General features: G+C 36.6%; 1 non-coding gene across 1 annotated transcript; it reads right to left on the bottom strand.

Annotated features, from left to right (window-relative positions):
• Nucleotides 1-18,790: 18,790 nt before the first annotated feature.
• On the bottom strand, nt 18,791-18,897 carry LOC112829839 (U6 spliceosomal RNA). The gene has a single exon (XR_003209757.1). It is a non-coding gene; the product is annotated as a U6 spliceosomal RNA (small nuclear RNA).
• Between the last annotated feature and the right edge of the window lie 485 nt (nt 18,898-19,382).

Raw genomic sequence — 19,382 nt, 5'->3', positions numbered from 1 at the left:
CTGGAGGTTAAGGCATAAGAATATCTTCCTGGGGGACACTAACCCATTATGCTTGCACTATTTCTAATAGTCACAAATACAGAGATCGACTGAAAATGAGAGAGGTTAGCAATTTTTTAAGGTTGCACAGATCATGAGTGGTAGGACTGCTTAAGTAGAACTCATCCCATTGTATTCTATTGTGTTTTGTTTCATTTTTGAGAAATTGACAAACAAGTACAAATTTAATGTACATATCTTGATGAATTTAAAAATAGGCATACACCAGAGGCTGCTGGGAAGATGGCGGAGCAGGACGTCCCTGTGCTGACCTTTTGCCGCGTGGCCGCCTAGAGAGCACCCACGTCGGCATAAATAACACAAAAAGCAGCCCGAAAACTGGCAGAACAGACTCTCCGCAGCCCGGCATAAACAAGAGGCCACAGTGAAGCAGAGCCACCCCCTCTGATCGCTCTTGGCAAGATCCCGTCAAAGTGGTGCCACAAGCCTGGCAGTGTGTGCGCGGCCCAGACAAGGTCAGCACCACTCCAGAGTGAGTCCTGCCCCAGGGAGAGGGGAAGATAACCACACACCCGTTTGACTGTGACCCCAGCAGTGGGCTGAGGGCAGGCAGCTGGTCTGACTGCAGGCCCCACCCACCAACAAAAGTTTCTCCGGGGATGACACAAGGACAGTGCCTGCAGTTTGGTGCTACTGCATCTCTGGCAAACATCCGGTCTGACTCGACTCAAGTCCGAGGCAGCCCCGGAGCAGCCCACTAATACCACGGGCACCAGACTCTGCCCACAACAGGCAGGGAGCCATCGCAGACAACAGGACTGAAGGCAAACACATCCCAGCCACAACGGTAGGACACCCCCTGGAGCAACACACACAGGAGACACCCCCTGAAGCACCAGGTTCTGGGGAACAGACATTGCACTGCAGGACCTCTTCTTCATAGAGCCACTACTTTCAAGTGCAGGAGACGTAGCTGACTTTCCTAACACAGAAAAACAGACAACGCAAGAGACAGATTGAGGAGACAGAGGAATGTGTCCCAAATCAAAGAACAGGACAAAATCAGAGCAGGAGACCTAAGCGAAACGGAGATAAGTAATATGTCTGATAGCGAATTTAAAGTAACGCTCATAAAGATTCTCGCTGGAATTGAGGAAGGACTGCAGGACTTCCTTGAGACCCTCCACTAAGAGCTAGGAGATGTAAAAAAGAACCAGTTAGAGCTATTGGATTTACTAAATGGAAATAAAAATAGACCACCTGGAATAAATAGCAAGCAAGAGGAAGTAGAAGAAAGGACCAGCCACCTGGAGGACAGAGTCATGGAAAGCAATCAAGCCGAGCAGATGAGAGGGGGGAAAAATACACAGAATGAAAATATACCCAGGGAACTGAGCAACGCTGTCAGGCCTAAGAGTCGCATGATAGGGATCCCAGAAGGAGAAGAGCGAGGAAAGGGGGCAGAAGATTTGTCTGAAGAAATAATAGCTGAAAACTTCCTGAACCTGGGGAAGGAAAGAGAAATCCAGATCCAGGAGGCACAGAGAGCCCCCAACAAAACCAACCCAAAGAGGTCTGCACCAAGACACAAAGTAAATAAGACGGCCAAAAGTAGTGAGAAAGAGAGAATTTTTAAAAGCAGCAAGAGAAAGGAAAGCAGGTACATACAAAGGAAACCCCATACGGCTATCAGTGGGTTTTTCAGCAGAAACTCTGCAGGCCAGAAGAAAGTGGCATGATAGATTCCAACTGCTAAAAGGAAAAAAATCTACAGCCAAGAATACTCTATCCAGCAAGGCTTTCGTTTAGAATAGAGGGAGTGATCAAGTTTCCCAGAAAAACAAAAATTAAAAGCAAAACCAGCCATGTCCCTGTCACACATGATGCCATCGGCCTGTGGGTCCCAAATTCACGGTCCAGCCGCCCTCCTGCCTGCGTCAGCGTGCACAGCCTGCCACCTGCTAAATGCCAAGTCAACATGCCTTCACCTCAGATTGCCAAGGGCTCAAATTGACACTGTTCCCCTCAAATTTCAGCCCCTGTACCCAAGTTTGTGCACAAAAGTGGGAATAATTATAACAGCAGAATGAAGCAACCCAAACATCTATTTCTGTGGAATACAGAATGGATAAAAGGAGTGTGCTAGGCTGAGAACATCTCCAAAAAGCACATGAACAATACATACAGCATGATTCTGGTTAGTTAAAAAAAACCCAAAAACCTGGGAGGAATAAAACAAGATGAAACTAGAGAGGGAGACAAACCATAAGAGACTTCTTAAGCATAGGAAAGAAACAGGCTTGCTGGAGGGGACGTGGGGGGGATGGGGTGACTGGGTGGTGGGCACGAAGGAGGGCACGTGATGGAATGAGCACGGGTGTTATATGCAACTGATGAATCACTGAACTCTAAAACTAATAATACACTATATTGTTAATTAATTGAATTTAAAATTAAAAAAAAGGAAACCCCCCCAAAAAAATAAGCATACACCTGTGAAACTGTCTCTATTTTACTTGTTCAGGTACTCATTTGTATCACTCTGAGTCAAGATGTCTGAGACACCATTCTGTTTGTTCCCCATGCCTTACTTGCAACCTTTAAGACAGACAAGACACTAAATAACGAACTACTGAGTAAATAAATATATGAATTCTCACCAACAAGTCCTCTACCAATAACAAGCTATGGCCAATATCCATAACAGAAAGAAAAGGTATCTGTTACTTTACAGCTGTTCTACATAAACATTGTAAAAAATCAATAGCAAATGCTAACTTCTTTCCAGAGACATTTAGTATCAAAATTTAATTCTTTAGACTTAGGTTCTCAAAGAACAATTTCCAAGATACAGCTCTATGAATAGGAATTGACTATTTCTCACCTTCTTCCTGTTCATTTTTTTTATTACGTTTTTAAAAGTCAGGGGTAACTGAAAGAAGATGACCTTGACAAATTACCTCTTTGATTGTTAGGCACAGCCACTACCACATATTGACTGGTGTGGAATATGTACAGAGCAGAAAGATTCAATTTGATTCCTAGTTATTGCTGGTGACTGAAGACAGTTGTTTGTTTGTTTTTCCTCAGACAAATTGAGTGGTGATTAAAGATGGCCAAACACCACATTGGGAATTGCTCAGTCACTGTGGCAATTGTCTTGTGAATGAATCATTCAGCATGCCTTTCTCTCCTTGAGGGAATTTAGTCACACATTTCAAAAGGCAACTACAATTTTGGTAATATAGAGGACTGGGATTGAAAATTGTAAGATCTGATCTATTTGATGAATAATTTTCTCAAAGTTACTTTTTTTTTCCCCCTGAGCTATTTCATTCTGTTTTTTCTTTGTCATTCATTCATTAGCCATTCTTATGGCTAGGGCAATTACCATCCAGGTAAATCATAGTGTTTTATCATAGACCTCTTGTCTGGTTCAGATGTACTTTCTTCTTGGGTTGTTTCAACACTGGGATTCCTTATCTGTTCTCTAAACATTCCTGAATTTGGCAAGAAGGCTTTGGGCATTGCAAGGAAGATGACAACCAAATTTCTATCATAGGTCACCAAAAGGGAGTTAGCATTGGCATCAAATTCATGGATTTGAGAATGGAGAGATTTGAAGGAGTTCAGGGACAGTGGAGTGTTAGGCTTGAAATATAATTGATTTGAAGTATATCACTGAAACACCCTGATACTGATGTACATTAAGCCACAAGAAACTAAACCTTCCTAGTATTTCTGATGTTCAATTTCTTAATTTATAAGACACATATTATATTATACTTCAACTAGAGTTCATATGAAAATTAGATGAGTAGTTCAGTTAAGCATCTGGCATAATGCCTGGAACATATAAGGTGCTCAAATATAGTAACTTAAAAGAAGTTGAGGTAGGGCAGATAATTTCAGAAAGTTTTATCCATATTTTGAGCAGAAATTTTATCATGTCATTATTATCATCTTTGTATGTTCTCCAGTGCCCAATGTTTACTCCTCAAGCATATTAGCTCAATAAACTAAAATTAAGAAAGCAGACAAGTTCCTTAAGGAAAAACTTGCATTAACCAAACTTATAACACTGGCAGATAAAATCAGAATGCTAATTTCTTAATTTTCTCATTAAAAACGCAATTGTCATGCAGTTTGAAGTATTCAAGTCCTTATTATTTTATCTCTGTTGGCAGACTTCAGGGGAAACCAAATCATAATTAGAATACTATGTGGAATCTGAATAAGGAAGTGTAGATGAATAGAATTTTAATTACTGTCAGGTTTATGTAGTTCAATAGATTCATCTCCACAACATGGGTGGTCTTGTTAGCAACACTGGAACGTTTGAATTTCACTGTCTATTTTTCCATTTCCTTTGAATGTTGGTTGGATGGATATTACATTTATTTGTTTCTATCACTCAACTTTTATGACCAACCTCCTGGCAGAGCAATCTCTTTTTCCTTCGAGTGTTGATGTCCTCAGTCAGAAATAATCAGTTCTTACTTGCCAAGCAACTCTATTTTTTTATTTTATTTTTTTATTGTTTGTTAGTCACCATACAGTACATCATTAGTTTTTGATGTAGTGTTCCATGATTCATTGTTTGTGTATAACACCCAGTGCTCCATGCAATACGTGCCCTCCTTAATACCCATCACCAGGCTATCCCATCCCCCCCACCCACCTCCCCTCTAAAACCCTCAGTTTGTAAAACATTCTCATCTTTTAGCATTTATTCATTGTGTGATTTTTACACTACAAATGTTAGAAAGCAATCTCATTTTTCTTGTTTCCACAAATCTTGGATAACCTCTAACTGAAGACACTACTTAATTTTTTTCTGGCTATAATGAAAAAATAATTGACATAGCCCACTGTATAAGTTTAAGGTGTGCAGCAGGATAATTTGATTTACATATATTGTGAAATGATTACTTCAATAGGTTCAGCTAACATCCATCATCTTATAGATACAAAATAAAAAGAAGAAAAATATTTCTCCTTAAGAACTCTTAGGATTTGCTCTCTTAATAACTTTCTTAGATATTATACACTAGTGTTAACTATAGTCATCATGTTACACATTACATCCCTAGCATTTGTTTATCTTAAAATTTGACGTTTGTACTTTTGACAGTTGTCTCTAATTCTTCCTTCCCCACCGTCTGCCTCTGATAACTACAAATCTTATCTCTCTTTCTATGAGTTTATTTTTATTTTTTTAGATTCACTTATAAGTGAGATCATATAGTATTTGTCTTTCTCTCTTACTTCTTTTCATTCAGTGTAACACCTTCAAAGTCCATCCATGTTGTTGCAAATGTTAGGATTTCCTCATTTTTTGATAGCTGAACAATATTCCATTGTGTGTGTGTGTGTGTGTGTGTGTGTGTATACATAACTTCTTTAATCCATTTATCCATCGATGGACACTTAGTTTGTTTCTATGTCTTGACTATTGTAAATAATGAGGCTTCGAACATGTGGATGCAGATATCTTTTTTAATTAGTGTTTTTGTTTCCTTTGGGTATATTCCCAGAAGTGGAATTGCTGGATCATATGGAAGTTCTATTTTTAATTTTTTAAGAATTGTCTATACTGTTTTTCGTAGTGACTATACCAATACATAATGCTACCAGCAGTGCCCAAGTGTTCTCTTTTCTCCACATTCATGCCAGCATTTGTTAACTTTTGTCTTTTTGACCCTAGCCATACCTAACAGATATCTCATTGTGGTTTTGATTTGCATTTCCCTAATGACTAGTATTGCTGAGCATCTTTTCACATACCTATTGGTCTTTTGTGTATCTTTTTTGGGGGAAATAAATATTTATTCAGGTCCTTTGCCCATTTTTAAATTGAGTTATTACATTGTTGTTGTTGTTACTGAGTTGTATGAGTTCTTTATATATTTTGCATATTAACCCCTTATTAGATATATGGTCTGCAAATATTTTTTTCTCATTCTGTGGATTGTCTTTTTACTTTGTTGGATTCTTTTGCTCAACAGAGGCTTTTCAGTTTGATGTAGTCCCACTTGCCCATTTTTATTTTGTTACTTGTGTTTTAGGTGTCATGTCCACAGAATCATTATCAAGATCCAAGTCAAGTAACTTTATTTTTGGGGTGTGTGTGTGTGTGTGTGTGTGTGTGTGTGTGTGTGTGTGTGTTAGGAATTTCATAGTTTCAGGTCTTACATTTATGTCTTTAATACACTTCAGGTTAATTTTTGTGAGTGATGTAAAATAGGGGTCCAGTTCCATTCTTTCACATGTGAATATCCAATGATCCCGGAACCACTTATTGAAGAGACTGCCTATTCTCCATTGAGTATTCTTGGCTTTCTTGTCAAATATTAATTGAACACATATTCTTGGGATTATTTCTGGGCTCTTGATTTTGATCCATTGACTTATTGTTTGTTTTTATGCCAGAACCATACTGCTTGGATTACTATAGATGTATAGCATAGCTTGACATCAGAGAGTGTGTTGCCTCTAGTGTTGTCCTTTCTCAAGATTGCTTTGGTCAGTCCAGGTCTTCTATGGTTTCATACAAATATTAAGGTTATTTTTCCTATTTATGTGAAAAATGTTATTGGAATTTTGATTAAGATTGCATTGAATTTATAGATTGCTTTGGGTAGGATAAATATTTTAACAATATTCATTCTTCTGATCCACGAACACAGGATATTTTTACATTTGTGTGTGTGTCTTCTTCAATTTCTCTTATCAGAGTCTTTAAGTTTTCAGAGTAGAGATCTTTCACCTTAAATTCATTCTTAAGTATTTTATTGTTTCTTTTTTTAAAGATTTTGTTTATTCATTTGAGAAAGAGAGAGAGAGAGCAAGTAAGCACAAACAGGGAAGGAGGGGCAGAAGGAAAGGGATAAGCAGATTCCCAGCTGAGTGGGGAGCCCAAGGAGGAGCTCCATCCCAGGACCCTGGGACCATGACCTGAACTGAATTAATTGTTAATGTATAGAAATGCTATTGATTTATGTTAATGTTGTATTCTGCAACTTCAGTGAATTTATTGATTAGATATAAGAGTTTTTAGGTTGAGTGCTACTCATTCTCCTCATTTAAAAATGAAGATGATGACATTATCTTCCTCATGTTTTTTTTTTTTGAGAGGCTTAATAAAATAGTAATTTCACAGGCCTTAACATAGTGTCTGCCATAAGTATTGACACAGTAAATGTTCTTACTCTAATTCCCTAACATTTAATATTTTTTCTATGACCTGACATCACAAAAAAGGAACACTGCTATAGCAAGATTTTTCATAATACATACAGCTCACTCTCTAACAGTTTCCCCATGATCATTTGAAAGAATAAAGACCACCTTTATTTTGATTAGCTGGAGAAAGAAGTTGGAAATTCTGAACTCCTCTTTGTAAGGGCACCTGGAAGTTGGAGCCTTAGATATCTATTTTGAAGAGAAGTCAGGCAAACTAAATAGGATAATGCATACAAACGATCTTTAAAAATGGCAAAACATGTGGCATATAAAGAGGATAATCATTATTCTTAGGAAAAGGATGGTAACTTTGTAGATAACATGGGAACAGTACATACAACAGTGAGGCTTTTTGGAGTTGGTAAAGGGACAAATTCCACAAACTTCCATGCTATTCCTCTGATAAAAATCTTGAGCAATCACTTCTTTAACAAAAAAAATTATCACAAGGCAATCTAACAACATAACAAGACAAAGTGCTCTGGTTGTTAACGCCTTTGGGTGACATCTCCTGAAAAAATATCTCCCCTACGGAGATTACAGAATGGTATTATTCTTGCTTCACTATTTTCATATGCAGCAAGAAGAAACTACAGGCTAATGAATCAACATGTCACTTATCCAGCCTCCTTCTTTCAGCAGCATTGCTTTAAATAATCTCTTCTTTGAATTATTCAGTAATTTCACCAGAAGCACAGCAAGGATTATTAGTCAATCTTTCCTACACGAGGCATGGTTGGAAGGCTTAATAGTTTGAAACTTAAAATTATTTCTTAGTTATGTAAATGCTTGTGATCTATCATTTGTTCATGAAATGTTTCATGAAATAGTGAGACTGAAATAAAACTTTCACTTTGAAACAAGAAACCATTTACTATAAGAAGAAACTAGTTGTAGGTTTATCAAGTAGATAAAGCAGTCATGGGGCTGTTTGTCAAATACACACATATTAAAATATACAGACAATGGAATTCTTAGGAAGAAGTGGATCCCAATGCAAACTGCCTCTATACAAATAAGGCCATCTTTCAGCTAAAAGAAATCTATTTGAAAGGTTTTTTTTTTTTCTTAATCCATTATTCCAAATTGAAATCCCAGAAATTTCTTTCAAACAACATCCTTGTGTAGAACAGTTGTTCCATGGTGGACATGCCTTGGTTACTGCCATCTTGGGCATAATCAATTTGATCTAGTTTGATCCAGGGTCATGTTGCAAGTCACTCTAATTGCCAATAGCTTCTGTTGCTAACATTATCAGAATGGACCAGAGCATATGTTAGTAGTTTACCTCTTCAAAGATCAGGGCCTTTATGCTTATCTGCTTTGCCCTTGTTTGACTGGAACAATCAGGAGAAATTATCTTTATTCCAATGGAATTATGTATGATCAGTCCATGCAAGTCTAATATGTCATGTCCAGACATTGTAGGGAAGCAGATACATGGTGCTTCTGCTTTGAGATCAAACCATGAGAGAAGCAGGCACAACATAAGCAGTTCTTGGTAACCAAAGAGGCTTGGGCTGAAAAATTAATTAAAAGCCACGCATTTACCTGCATATGTTTTCTTGTGGGGAGTTTTTCTAACAAAATATTTACTTAGCATCCCAAAGAGAAACAGTACCAGACATTTATGAGATAACCTCAAAAGCTGTTGAAGCATTATACATTGATTTCAGGAACTCAGTTAGCTTTGCTGAGCATGGCTATGTGCAGTCATGTAGTTGGGCATTGTTTGACTCCTCTTATATAGCTAATAGTCTATGGATGTTCAACCTTGTTCATAATTGAATAGAAATGAAAGATGGGGAGTAAGAAATGAGGTATAGAAAACAAAATGAAAATGACTACTCTCCATGCCTCCACTGTAGGCTTCCAAACCTGAACTAGGATAAAACATGGGGATAGAGGGGAAGCTTTAAATTTGGATTTAGATTGGACACTTCATTATGTAAGAGTCATTGGTCACTGGAAAGGTTTTTGGATCCGCCCAAATTTTTTCTGGATAGAGAGAAGAGCAAGTCCATAAAGTAAGCTTAACAGTGAGAGACAGAGAGGGGGGTGAGGGAGGAGAGAGAGAAAACTTCAATGCTAAGCCATCTGTTAGATTCAGCCCATTCAATAAACCTGTTACACATAGAGCAGCTACTGACTATAACAATGTATGGATAGATGAATAAATGCACGAGTAAATAGATAAATAAATGAATACCTTAAAATACAGGAGTTCCTTTCTTGAAAGTCAGGTCTGGGTTAGCATAGTCATAGGAAAAAACAGTGCAACTTTAGGGGTTGCTAGAATTAGAACTGGATCTGCCATGCCTCTTTTTCTCCTCTTCTGGTTTTTCTCTCTGGATAGAGAAAATTACAGTTCTACCTCCAGAGAGGAAAAGAAACTTAGAGAAAAAAAAAAATCCCAGAGGAAGCCTCCATTAACTTGTCTTTTTTTTGTCATGTGCCCATAACTAGACAAATCACTACAGTGGAGGAAGAGCGGGTAGTGATACATGGTGACTGGTAAGCCCACCAGGAAACACATGGGTGCAATGAGGAAGGAGTTGCTCTCCAAAGAAAATGGGGCATGGTGGAACTATTCTGGAAAGACAAAAATACTAAGGGTCTATTCCCTATGCTCTCCAATTTTGTTCCTAAAAAATAAATTGCTAAAGTGTACCATTCACTGGTGAGAGGGATGATGGATTTATGAGCATTGAAAGCCAACAGTTTTTGTCAATGATTGTGATGACTTACTGACAGCCACAGTCAACAATGTCTGGAGGAGCATAACAGAGTATAAATGCTCTGAAAAAGGTAGGCAAGTAACACTTTGTAATATTTCAAGTAAAGAAATGCTGCTCATTACTCAGAAACTCTACTTCCTAATATGAATGGCAAGTTCTTCAGGCAATTCTCAGGAGAGGTTTGTTTATAAGAGTATCTCTAATAATTATAATTTTTTCCTATCTATATATATTCTATATAGAACAAGAACTAAAGCATATTAACTGCATTTCAGAACACAGAAGTTATCAAATATTTTATGACATATTTGTTTTTAGTTGATTTATTTGGAATTGTAGGGCTAGACTTTTATAGCCAGTTTTCATAACAATATAATTTTCCAACAATTTAAGTAAATTTCCACTATGTAAATACTGATATCTTGGGTATGTCTTCATGATCCCAAATTTTACCATAAAAGTACAAATAGCATTAGAATCATTTTACTTTTTTTGTATTGTAAGATTTTATTTTTTAAGACTTTATTTTTATTTTTTTATTTTAGGGAAAGAGAGAGTGCACATGAGTGGGGGTTGGGAGAGGCAGACAGAGAGGGAGAGAGAGAACCTCAAGCAGGCTCCACAGTCAGCATGGAGCTGATGCAAGGCTGCATCTCACAACCCATGAGATCAGGACCTGAACTGAAATCAAGAGTTGGGTCCTCTACTGACTGAGCTACCCAGGCATGCCCACATAAGCTTATTTTTGTAATACACCTGATAAAATTCATTTCCAAACCTTTTAAACAACCCAAAAAATTACAGAAGAAAGTTACCTGTAGTTTTGGGGGCTTTTTTTTTTTTTTTAGATTTTATTTATTTATTTGTCAGAGAGAGCGAGCGTGCAAGTCCAAGCAGGGGAGTGGCAGGCAGAGAGAGAATCAGGCTCCCTGCTGAGCAAGGAGCCCAATGCAGGACTCCATCCCAGGACCCTGGGATCATGACCTGAGCTGAAGGCAGGTGCTTAACCAACTGAGCCACCCAGGCATCCCTACCTGTAGTTTTTTAATGGTAATATTTTTTCCTATAAATTATTTTCTATATATTGATTGTATAACCAATTACCTTACACTTCCTTAGTTTTTAAAAATCATTTTTAGTTAATTCCATTGGCTTTTCCAAGTATTTTATTGGATTTTATTTCTAACTTTTAATGGAATTCTATATTTATTAGTATTTGGTTGTTTAATGTTATGTTTAAAGCTGCATGTTTTTATCTGGATATTTATATATTTTTCCATGGATACTTCTATTCTCTGGACACTTATAGGATTCTTTTTATTTTGAAGTATCTTTTTATTTGAAATTCAAAAACCTCAGGATATATTTTATCCATTTCCTACACTTGTTTTATGCTTTTCTAAAAATTATGGAGATTTTTATTATTTTCTAGGTTTTTGTCTTTTTTTAATTTGGAAAATCTTTAGTCTGCTTAAATTTGGACATTTTCTGTATTTTATTTGTTCAGTTCCCTTTAACTATATTTTAGCTCTCCATTGTCTGCCCAGTTCTTTGCTTTTTAAAAAAAAATTGTATCTAGCCTGCTTAATATCAAATTCCATTTTCTTTACTGCTGTTTTTATATGTTGCTGTTTCTAATTTAACCTTAAATACTATAGTGTCATTAATTTACTCTTAAATTTCTTAACTTTTTAGTTGGAATAATCCCCTACTAATTTTGTTCCGTTTTATCCTTATCGCCTATCTTATACATGCTTTAGTTTTGTCCTCTTTTCTTAATGGGTTTAAGTCAACGCTTTTTGTTTTACAGATGAAGAATTTAGGACCACAGAGATTGAATGACTTCCTAAAAGTCACAGTGAGATAGATTACTCTACACATCTCTCCATGTTGTCTCTCCCTCTCTAAAACTGCCAATCCAATAACAATGTCTTGGTCAGACTATAGGCTATAAATTTTGCAAATTCAAAAAGAAAAGCACAGCTTAAACAGTGAATTGATTATCTACTGGCTCCATAAATAAATATGGTCATATTAAGAGCTAGTATAAAGTGAAATAAACCAGACCCAGAAAGACAAATACTGTATGATCTCACTTATATGTGGAATCTAAAAGGTCAAACTCATAGAACCTGAGAGCAGAATGATGGTTGCCAAGAGCTGGGTGGTACGGGTGGGAGAAATGGGGAATGTTGGTCAAAGGGTTACAAACTTTCTGTTCTAAGATGAATTAGTTCTGAAGTTCTATTGACTTCAGTTGACATAGTGACTACAGTTGATAGTACACTATTGTGTACTTGAAATTTGCTAGGAGAATAGATCTTAAGTGTTCTTACCATGCACAAGAAAAGGTAAATGTGAGGTGATGGGTGTGTTAATTAACTTGATTGTAGTAAGCATTGCACAAGGTGTACATACATTCAATCATCATGTTGTACACCTTTAAAAAAAAGTGTTAGTAGAGCACAGTGGTAAAGACAGAGACATTGGAGCCATAGTCCCTGGGTGGGAATCCCAACTCCTCCATTTCTAGTGCTGTGCCCCCGGAAAAGCTACTGAACTTCCCTAAGCCCAAGTGTCTTCATCCGTAAAAAAAAGGGATGATAATACCTGTATTTATCTGGTATTATCAGTAGTATACCTGGTACAAAGGGTTGTTGTAAGGATTAACTGGGTTAATACATATTAAACCCTTAGAAATGCCTGGCAAATATTCCACAGGTGTTATTACAGCCTTGTTCTTATAGTATTAAAACATGCATCTTTGGGTCATGGGGATGAATCATCATGATGTGGTAAGTGGTGAGGGTAGAGACAGGCATCCAGAAGGCTGCATAAAGACATCTGAGAGAAAAAAAAAAAAAAAGGGAAGAAAGTAATATGCTGCCCTACTCAGGTCCCTGACTCCTCAGCTTGGTATGAGAATGAGGTTACACTCTTTGTTTCTGTCAGTTATATGCCTGTTATAAAAGCATTTAATTAAAAGACACATATAATATATGAAATATAATTAGGCACGTTATAACAGCATTGGCAGGAGCAAGATAGCTCACTTAAAACATATCGGGGTGCTTGGGTGGCTCATTCGGTTAAGCCTCTGACTCTTGATTTTGGCTTGGGTTGTGATCTCATGGGTCCTGAAATCAAGGCCTACATGGGGCTCCAGGCTCAGTGCAGAGTCTGCTGGAGATTCTTTCTTCCCCCTCTGTCCCTTCCCATGCTCAGGCTCCATGCTCTCTCTCTCAAATAAATAAATAAAATCTTTAAAAAAAACAGATTACTGAAGAGAAAGGACTATTTACACAAGTGTGATCAGGGTAAAGGAAATCAAACTAGGGATGATAGCTCGTCATGTATCCTCAGGTGAACAACATCTGGAAATAACCACGACTCCTAGATGCAAGGAGAGAGAGTGGTTGCCAGACTAAGGTGAGACCTGCTGTTTTAAGGAAGTGTTGCTCCATGAAGCTATGTCCCTCATAAAGAAAGACAGATAATGCCAGCTTATGCCAGGGCAAGAAAGGAACCAAGAGAATAAGCACCCAGCCTTTCTATTTTCCCATTATCCAATCTCCTGCTTGTACCTCTCATTGACTGAATTCAATGATAAACCAAAGGACAAGGATCTCAGCCTCTAAGCTGTGTCCTGGTGGTGTTGTCAGCTGCTTAGATGTACATTAATGACTGTATTAGTTTTCATCTTTTGTCTGACATTCAAGCCCTCACCGAAATAACTCCAAATTACCTTAGGGCTCTGGGGTGGATAATATGAATTGGTTCACTCAGCCCCTACTCCATCTGCCTTTCAGGATGTTTCCTCTACTGCAAAGGCTGAAAGACTATAAACCAAATTTCCTAGACTCATTGCAACTACTGTTCTGGATACAGAACGTTTTACTGATGAGATGCATAAGTGTGAAATTCAGAATGCAGATATAATGCAAAGGTTATCTTGCTGTTGCTGGTTGTGCAGGCAATCAAGGTGATGGGAACTAAATGCTAAGAGGTAATTACAGAGCACACACTCCACCATGAAATACCTATTCACCAAATTTGGAGGGGTTAAAAGACAGTTGTGGGGTGGTAGAACCAGTGTTGGCAGCATTTTCAGATCTCAGCTCTCCTATGTGGTGTGCTCTTGAAATTTAACCTATTCAAAATTCCTGCTATTTCACAGTGCTTTCAATAACTTTGTAAGCACATATTTATTTATCTGCATTAAATCCTTTGCTACTTGAAAGAGCTAGAGTGAGCTTTGTTTCCTGCACTGAAGTGTGCCTAATACAAACCCCACTGTTCCTACTCTTCAGCACACACCATGTACTTCAGTATTATGGGTCGCTGTTGGGCATCAAAAAAAACTCGAGATTCCCTGATAGGTCTTTGCTTGAACTAACCTTCCTTTCTGAAAATCTCACCTCTATGCAATCCCCTCCCCTTCCTCCCCTTCTCCTCCTCCTCCTCTTTCTCCTATTGTTTGTTCTCTCTCCCCCTTCCCCTTCCTCTCTCTTGCTCTCTGTGCCTGGCTCACTACATACCTCTAAATGTCTACAGCAATAAACTCTTATTAATCATCATAATCATATATTTATGTCCAATTTCCCTAAATGTATTAGGGCATACCTCGAGCTTCTTTTCATGCTTACTGTATTTTAATGCATGTGTGACAAATTCACCAAGTCCTATTCCAATGTCTTGGGTATAGCTATAGGTTGATAAATATTTTCAGGTTAATTATGGGTGAAAGAAATTTTGCATTCCACGTGCAACCCTAGTTTTCATAGACTCACAAACAGAAGTCTATGACTTTCAAAATTGACACCCTAAAATTGTGATATGTCACTGATATTCTTTAACATTCAAGCCAAAACAAGATGTTGCAGAAATTGTCAGTGACTTCTAGTTGAAGATGAATGTGTGCTTTTTAATGATGAGGGGAAAAATAAAACAACAGTAATTCAATCAACTCATACATTGTTTTAAATCTGGCTCAAAAACTGGAAACACACATTTGCTATTACTGAATTCCTAGAGAAGCATTTGTTGATTCCTAGAAAAAGGTGTTCTTTTTATGCCTTTATGTCATCTAAATAAACACACGAACATACATTTCCCTCTCTGTTCGAATGTATATATTCAAACAAAAAGTTTTGGGCTTTTCAGAAGCATACTACAGAAGTGAATAAATATTAACATGGATGGCTAGAGAGAGTGAACTATGCCAAGAAATAGAAATGGATGAGAAAATGCATTGCAAATTAAAAATCACCATATAAATTCAAAATATGTTAAGTGAAGAATAGTTTCCTTTCTTAGCAAGGAAATTGTAGGCTTGAGACCAAGACTTGGTACCATACTTAACTATCTAAACTTGGGCCGATTGCTTACTGTCATTTAGTTTCATTTTAGTTGCACATCAAATGGGAAAACTGGATTTTATTTTCTTGGTTCTCTTGAATTAAAGCACAAAAACAACCAACAGAGAATGCTCCTGAGTAGCAGATGTTCATCACATCTTGAAAACACTCATGCCACAGCTGAGAAACACGGCATGACAGCCAAATAGGACACTTTTGGCTTCTATTAATCATCTCATGGGTCTGTGATAAAATTAAAAGGCTGCAAAAGGAAGGTACAATGCAGTACTTCTAGAAGACACTGGTTCCTGTCATAAGATGCAAAACAGCTGCATGTTTAAGAGCCATCCAGTCCCTTGATCACACAGATGTTTGGCACAGAACAGTCCAGGGTCCAGATGTTCGACCACAGTTAGCACTCTGTATCCAGAAGTTAAAGCACCAGATAGAATAGGCTTTAACACATTGTTTTTCCTACCTTGAGATAACTTTCATTTTTCTTTCTCTTTTATAATTCTCAGGATTGAATGTCTTCATGTTTTCAATCTACAATGGATCATTTTAGGCTCATATTTTTTTATCCAACCATAATAAATATTACACTATAGGTTTGTAATCAGTATTCATTTTAAGAAAAGTAATGGTTTAATGGAATGAAACAAAGTGAATGTTTTTGGCTTTAAAAAGTTATTTTCAATAACAATTATAATACAATATTTTGAAGGAAATTAAATTTGAATAAAGTTGAGGTAAACACCATTTACATGTGAGAACAGAGATTATCTATGAATTGATTAATCATGTTTAATCTGGTTACATGGCTTAACCCAGAATTCACTAGGTACTATCCCAAAAGTGGTTTTAGGCCAGTCCCCACTAGGTAACAAATTAACAAATTACAGAATCTACCTCTAGTGAATATATTCCCTAAAAATGCTACTTCATTACCATCCCATTATTCACACTGATGATTTTCATCTGGTGCTAAGAACATTGCAATTTTTTTATTATCAAATCTTTAGCTACTGATTTATCTTATGCAGGAAAGATGCATAGACTATGTACAAATGATTGCATTTTCAACAATATATTAAATCACCTTAACATATTCCCCTCCCTCCTCTCTCCTCTATCTTTTTTGGTGGAAATTTGAACAATCAGGTAATAGCCTGTTTATAAATTAATGGCTGCAACTGGTTTTATAGCCCAAATCTTCCAGTGGTACAGATGGACTATAGATCTCTGATAATGTAATTAGAGCTGCCACTGTAGTATATTGGAAATATTATTGAATTAGGAATTAGGAAACTGAGATTTCAGTTCTGTTTTATTATTGACAATATATAAAACAAAGATGTTTAATTTTTCCTGTTGAGTTTTAATTTCCTTATTTATCAATAAAGGTTGAAAGAGGTGGTTTCTAATGTACCTTCTGCTAATTAGCCTCCTGTTACAAGTCATGTCTGCCCTAACATAAACAGGAAGTGCCTATATTTGCTTTGTTAACTATTATTTCAAATATATATTTTCCTTCTCACACCCACGGTATATACTGTTTTCTTCATTAGATATGAAACTACTGTATAAACTATTCAAAGTTTTAAGAGGAGATAACTAATGATAAACATCCCCAAAACAGTAACTTTCTAAAAGGGTGCCTGGGTTGCTCAGACATTAAGCATCTGCCTTCGGCTCAGGTCATGATCCCAGGGTCCTGTAATTGAGCCCTGCATCAGGCTCCCTGCTCAGCAGGTAGCCTGCTTCTCCCTCTCCCGCTCCCTCTTCTTGTGTTCCCTTTCTCACTGTGTCTCTCTCTGTCAAATAAATAAATAAAATCTTCAAGTAAGTAAGTAAATAAATAAAATTAAGACTATATAGTTGGGGGGGGTGGGTTAGCCTGGTGATGGGTACTAAAGGGGGCAAGTATTGAATGGAGTACTGTGTGTTATGCACAAACAATGAATCATGGAACACTACATCAAAAACTAATGATGTAATGCATGGTGATTAACATAATAAAATAAAATTTAGAAAAAGACTATATAGAGCACAAAGACTAACATGTTAAAACTCTACAAATGTGAAAAATCCAAATCAGCTGAATATTAATTGTGGATTTAACATTTTAGTTGTGTTTTAAAGAAGGCTGATAAATATCGCTCTATATGAGGCTACTTATACATAAACAACTTTTTAAAAATCACAGACCTGTACCTCTGAAACAAATAATACATTATATCTTAAAAAAAAAAAAAAAGAAGATAGCAGGAAGGGAAGAATGAGGGGAGGGGAATCGGAGGGGGAGACGAACCATGAGAGACTATGGACTCTGAGAAACAAACTGAGGGCTCTAGAGGGGAGGGGGTAGGGGCATGGGCTAGCCTGGTGATGGGTATTAAAGAGGGCACGCTGTGCATGGAGCACTGGGTGTTATATGCAAACAATGAATCATGGAACACTACATCAAAAACTAATGATGTAATGTATGGTGATTAACATAACAGAATAATAAATAAATAAATAAATAAATAAATAAAAATTATAGAACTTAAATTATTTTTAAATAAATTATGAAGTACTTTAAATTATAATTTATGAAGTTATAAATTATAAAGTATATATCTGCTTTTTGAAGTTTAGAAAAGAGTTCATTAAATCCAATAAGCACCAGTTTTCAAATGACTTTTCATTTTTCATTTGTTAAGGAAGAGGAAAATTCATGTAGGCAAAGGATGTCTGAAGTAAAGGTAAAGAGACTAGGGAAGAGTCAAATGAAGAAAATCAGCTAATTCTTATGTGGCTTTGCATATGGGAAATTGAAATTTTCAAACACTCAAATATTAATTCACTGAGATAGTGAGTTTTAGAGCATCATTGAATGCCATTGCCCTTTGAAATGCCAATTTACCAATATTCACAGTTTTTTAGTTGTATTAATCCTTAACCTTTGGAGGCCTTCTCTTTAGAAGGCACAATTCAACAAAGAAAAATTACCTTCTGGAGAGAAAGCAGACATGAAACTTCAACTACTATGAACCAAAAGACATAAGAACATATGAAATCACACACACACACATCTCATATACAAAGTGAACCATCTGAAAAGATAAATGAAAATATTTACAGAAATTATCTTTGGATAGGAGATTATGGGTAACTTTCACAAGATACTTATCTTTATTTCAAAACTTACTAAAAACATGAATTATTTGTGAAAAATAATTTATTAACCAATTAACTAACATATAATATATGTAGGAGTCATTCGAGAATTTCATCCATTTCTTCAGCAAGTGGGCCATACCACTTGAACCAGTAAATATAAAATTTTGCTGCATGTTAGAATCACCTAGGGAGCTTTAAAACAATCCCATTATCCAGGCTGCACTCTATACCAATAAAATTAGAAGCTCTGAGAATCAGACCTAGACATCAGTATTTTTGTTTGTTTTCTTTTTTTAACACTTCATGAATTTGCATGTCATCCTTGCACAGGGGCCATGCTAATCTTTCCTGTATCATTCCAATTTTAGTATATGCGATGTCGAAGTGAGCACAAGACATCAGTATTTTTAACACAACCTGCATCCAGCTGATTCCATTGTCCAGCCAAATCTGAGAACCAGTGATATAGAACATAGATATATGTTATATATAAATTCAATGAGTTTAAATTCTAGAAAAATGACATAAAGATGCAATTGTCCATTAATAAGTGTTCAGTGATGGCATTCTTAAACTCTTTCTGTGACCTTATCTTGGCAGACTTCTCAAGAGCCTGTCCTTCCTTGATTCATGCCCGTTTCCATACCGTTTCACAAAGACTTCTGTTGATTCTGTGAACTACCTGATATTCTTCCTATAAATTACTTTGTGACATAATACTCAGTTGTTTGAAGTGTAAACCCCTAAATCGTATATTCTTAAAGCATTATTAATGTAGTAAATAATTTGAACTAGGTAAAAAGAGAAAATAAACTTCCATGTAGGTAAAATTAAATTTTATTTTTTAAAGAAAACATTTGGACGAATACTATCTATA

The sequence above is a fragment of the Callorhinus ursinus genome, unplaced genomic scaffold (assembly GCF_003265705.2).
Source record: "Callorhinus ursinus isolate GAN/ISIS: 27379988/994484 unplaced genomic scaffold, GSC_fseal_2.0 scaffold21, whole genome shotgun sequence".
NCBI lineage: Eukaryota > Metazoa > Chordata > Mammalia > Carnivora > Otariidae > Callorhinus > Callorhinus ursinus.
The sequence above is the reverse complement of the archived record's forward strand: the minus strand, read 5'-3'. Positions and strand labels throughout refer to the sequence as shown.